The sequence below is a fragment of the Siphateles boraxobius genome, unplaced genomic scaffold (genome assembly GCF_051911475.1).
Source record: "Siphateles boraxobius isolate OS27281-9 unplaced genomic scaffold, OSU_SipBor_1 6, whole genome shotgun sequence".
NCBI classification, from domain to species: Eukaryota; Metazoa; Chordata; class Actinopteri; order Cypriniformes; family Leuciscidae; genus Siphateles; species Siphateles boraxobius.
In genome coordinates, this window is record NW_027509186.1 from 16,121,617 (window position 1) to 16,126,326 (window position 4,710).

At 50.1% G+C, this 4,710-nt stretch overlaps 1 long non-coding RNA gene across 1 annotated transcript; it reads right to left on the reverse strand.

The window, feature by feature from the left end:
* LOC143715941 (uncharacterized) lies at window positions 1–428 on the reverse strand. The gene is made up of 3 exons (XR_013195921.1): window positions 358–428; window positions 141–241; window positions 1–48 (listed from the first exon to the last, which is right to left on the reverse strand). It is a non-coding gene; the product is annotated as an uncharacterized LOC143715941 (long non-coding RNA).
* Window positions 429–4,710: the final 4,282 nt, after the last annotated feature.

Below are 4,710 nucleotides of genomic sequence, written 5' to 3' on the forward strand. Positions count from 1 at the left end.
GTTTTGGTTGATCAGGGATCCACCGCAGAAGTGGAATCCGTTGGGTTGCTGTTTCAGAGTTAAAAGCATTGAAAACATGACATATACTCTTTGACCAAATCAGGCAAATGCAGGATAAAAGTCGGCCAATACACAGTTACCTGGAGAGAGACCTGCCAGGGCCAAGAACCAGAGATGGCATTCTGTCCGTTCACAATCTTGCTGCCAATCGTCTGTGGCTTAATCGCTGGCACTCCACAACCTGTAGATAAAGAACAGAAGTTCATGACACATGAAGCTCTTTGTGAAGGTTTTGCATTTTGTAAATATATATGTAGCCTACACCCAATAATTGTCTTGCAAACTTCTAAAGAAGACCCAGAGCAGAGGCCACCAGGGCAAGGCATGTGATGGTGAAGATCATGATGTAAATGAGTCTGTGATGTCTCACTGTTGTACCTGTAGGTGCTCTCTCTTGCTTTTAAATCATCTATCAAATGTGGGATGTGATCGAGGTTCATCCCAGCAGCTCAAAAGACCTCACAGCTGAGGAATGATGAGATCTGTTATCGCTGGTGACAATCTGCGTCTTCGGAAGGTGTGACTTTTTTCTATATTTTTGAAAAGCATCATACTTCCTCTGTCATTGTAGGTTATGGAATGTTTCTGATGGGAACAAATTTTTGTTGTTGTCTGTTGTGAGGTTTTATTTATTATATGTAAAGTGTTTCTGTAAATGAAGTGAAGACTAAAAAATGTATTTCTAATTTCTCATGGTAAATTAGTGGCTTTATCATTAAGTTTTTGACCTGTTGCAAAATCCTTAATCAACCTGTCAAGTCATTTAAGCCAGTGATGTCAAAGAGGAAGAGAGTGAAATTGAGTGGTTAAGTCACACTATTAGAGCTGAGGGAAAGTAAAACGTACTCGGTTACTAACGTAACCTCGGTTCTCTCTGGAGAGGGAACGACGAGTACTGCGTAATATCTTACGCATGGGGAAAACCTATTTTCCACGAGATAGTGAAGCCAAAAATTATCCTTAATTTTGAATTAATGTAAAACGCTGTGCAGCAGCATGCAGACATAGGCAAGACGGCTCGCGCGCCTATTGGCTGCCCTGCGGCAACAGCAGCAGCCTATCGAGAGAGGCCCTGCGTGACGTGATACCCAATGGGGGCGCTTCGCGCCAATTTCGTCACGTCCCGCCAGAATAGGCGTGGCGTTGGCCTATAAATACGCTCGACAGGCTGATACAAACTGGTTTTCATCACTGAAGCGAACCAGCGCTGTTGTATGCACGGCAAGATATGCAGTACTCGTTCCCTCTCTAGAGAGAACTGAGGTTACGTTAGTAACCCGAGTACATTCTCTTACGAGAGTATCTCTCGTACTGTGTAATATCTTACGCTATGGGGAACACAATGTGACACGCCGTGCGTACTGGGATCCGACACCAGAGTCCCAAGGGCAGTAGCCCGGGGCTCATATAGTGCATAATCACCGTAGACTCACAGAGAGTCGGAGAAGAGAGGCTACTAGCACCCCATGAAATAGCATCCCACAGGAGCTAGATATGTTAACAGTGTTTCACGCAGACAGGGTGAACGTGTTCAGCCTGAACTGGGTATAAGTACGGGTTATTCAACACCCATAGAGCTGTTCTATCGATCAGTGAGCGATGCACAAAGCAAAACTCAGCAGTCCGCCAAACAAAACGAAGAGCTGCTCAGTATGTCTGAAGACAGACGAGCGGGACACATAAGCACTCAGTGCCCTGACAGGGCAGAGGAGACTCGCATCCTCCTCCTCCTCATCATGAACCGGGAGGGCCCTGGGGGGAAATAACCTGGGCCCTGAATGGTGTGTTGAGGGATTTGGGCACATACCCATGCCTTGGTTTGAGTATGACTTTTGAGTCATTAGGCCCAAGCTACATGCATGACGCGTTTACTGAAAACGCTTGCAAGTCCCCTACGCGCTTCACTGAAGCGAGAGCCATAAGGAATACGGTTTTGAGAGACAGTTGTTTCATGTCTGACAAATGGATTGGCTCGAATGGGGCACCTTTCATGGCTTCAAAAAACGTAGAAAGGTCCCACACAGGGACTGAGGGGGGTCTGGGAGGATTCAGCCTCCGAGCTCTCCTGAGGAATCGCACAACCAGGTCGTTTTTCCCCAGTGACTGGCCAGACGTCGGTTTGCAAACGCCGCTATGGCCGCCACGTATACTTTGAGCGTGGATGGGGTTCTGCCCTTATCCAGCAGCTCCTGAAGGAAGGAGAGCACTTCCGTAACCCCACAGTCTGCGGGTGAAAAGCCCTGAGCTTGACACCAGGCAGAGAACACCGACCACTTTGAGGAATAGAACCATCTAGTAGACGGGGCTCTAGCCTGCGTGATTGTGTTTAACACTCCCTCTGGGAGGTTAGCGGGTACCCGTTGATGGCCCATGCATGTAGGGATCATAAATCCAGGCGAGGATGCCAAATCGAGCCCTTTGCCTGAGAGAAGAGGTCTCTCCTCACCTGTATCGGTCACGGGGCAGTGCTGGTCAGCCGCATCAGGACTGGGAACCAATTCTGGAGAGCAGAGCCACGAGCAGCACTGGGCATCCGTTTTCCCTGATTCGTTCCAGTACTTGAGGCAGGAGCGAGACGGGGGGAAAAGCATAGAGGGGGCAGCGGGGCCATACGTGGGCCAGCGCATCCCTGCTCTTGGAGAAAAAGTTCGGACAGTGAGCGTTTTCTTGGGTCGCGAACAAGTCCACCTGCGCTATGCCGAATGTCTCCCACAGCAGTTGGATCGTCTGCGGGTGCAGCGACCATTCCCCTGCTGGGACATTGTTTCTGGACAGACAGTCTGGTCCCAGATTCAGGCGACCAGGCACATGCGCTGCTTTCAGTGAAAGCAGGTTGTGCTGAGCCCAGATAAGGAGGCGTTCCGTCTGCCTGTAAAGGTTTCGGGACCTGACGCCACCCTGGTGATTTATGTATGCCGCCACTGAAATGTTGTCCGACCGGACTAAGACGTGGCGGCCTTTTATCTGGGGACAAACGCGCCGTAGCGCGTTGTCGACTGCCAGCATTTCCAGACAGTTTATGTGTAGGAGCTTTTCCCGTTCTGACCACTGGCCAAAGAACGGTCTGCCCTCGAGCAGCGCTCCCCATCCCGAGGTGGAGGCGTCCGTGGACACCACCGTCACACTCGAGGGAGTCCCCAGACTCACGCCTGACTGACAGCAGTCGGCTATTTTCCAAGGTCCATGCCCGGGGTGGAACTCGTGCTTTCAGCCATAACTGCAGTGGGCGTATGCGAAGCAGGCCCAGCTGAAGTACCAAAGATGCCGAGGCCATGAGGCCCATAATTTTCTGAAACCTTTTGAGCGGGACTATAGAGCCAACTGAATGTCCAGTTCGCGCTCCGGCGACAGACATGCTGTCATTGACAGCGAGTCCCGCACTGTTCCCAGAAAAGAGATTTTATGGCTGGGAAACAGCGGACTCTTCGCCCAATTGACTGTGAGACCCAGATTCTCGAGATGCTCTAGTAATGTGGTTCTGTGTTCTATGAGCTCTGAATGTGATCGAGCTAGAATCAGTCAATCGTCCAAGTAGTTCAAAACTCGCATGCCCTGAAGTCTCAAGGGGTGCGAGGGCCGCGTCCATGCACTTCATAAATGTACGGGGTGCTAGGGATAGGCCGAACGGTAGGACTGTGTATTGATATGCCTGGGCCTCGAAGGCGAATTTCAAGAATCGCCTGTGACGTGACGCTATTTTTTTTTGGAAAAAGGCGTCTTTTAGATCTATTGACATAAACCAGTCTCCCTGGCGAACTTGCGCAAGGATTTTCCTGGTTGTCAGCATTCTGAACTGGCGCTTCATAAGCACTCTGTTCAGCTGTTGCAGATCTAGAATGGGTCTGAGACCCCCGTCTTTTTTCGGTACCAGAAAATTTCTGCTGTATAGCCCCCATTTGCTCTGAGCCTGAGATAAAGGTTCTATGGCCCCTTTGCTCAGCAGTTTCGCTATTTCGGCTCGAAGTAGATGAGATACTTCATTGTTTACCGTGGTTTCGACTCGCGCCGTGTAACGGTGGGGATGTCGAGCGAACTGTAGCGAATAGCCTCTTTTTATAGTGTACAACACCCATTCTGATACACCGGGAAGCTTTGGCCACGCCTCTGCGTGAATAGCTAGAGGTAGAATGAAATCCAGGCTCTGGCCGCGGCATAGCGGCGGCCGCAGAGCTTTGGTGTGCTGAGACATAAACACTGTGTTTACAGTGTGCGAGGCGGGAGGCGTGCCGATCACGGCGGGCAGCCTGGTCGCGCTCGAATTCTCTATGACAGATTGTGGAGAGAGAGCGAGCAGGACAAACCCCATGGGGTTGAGCGTGTCTTTGAGGGAATGTGGGCGCGAGACAGCGTCGGCTTGCGCTGACTGAATGTGTGTCGGTTTCGTTTTTACAGAAACCGAGGGACAAGTATCGTGTAGTGTGGCACTGTGTCGTGGGCACATTCACTACTTTATTTTTTTTTTAATTTTTTTACAATTGACATGAGGATCGATTTTATTTGTGCTAGCCCTGAACTGTGGCGGGCTGTGTCTGTGTGTGGGAATGGGCACTGAGACGTGGGCATTCTTACAACACTCATAACACCATCGGCCGTGGCCGGAATACCAGAAAATACACAATTTTTGGGATTTATCTGGGTCGCCGTAAAAAT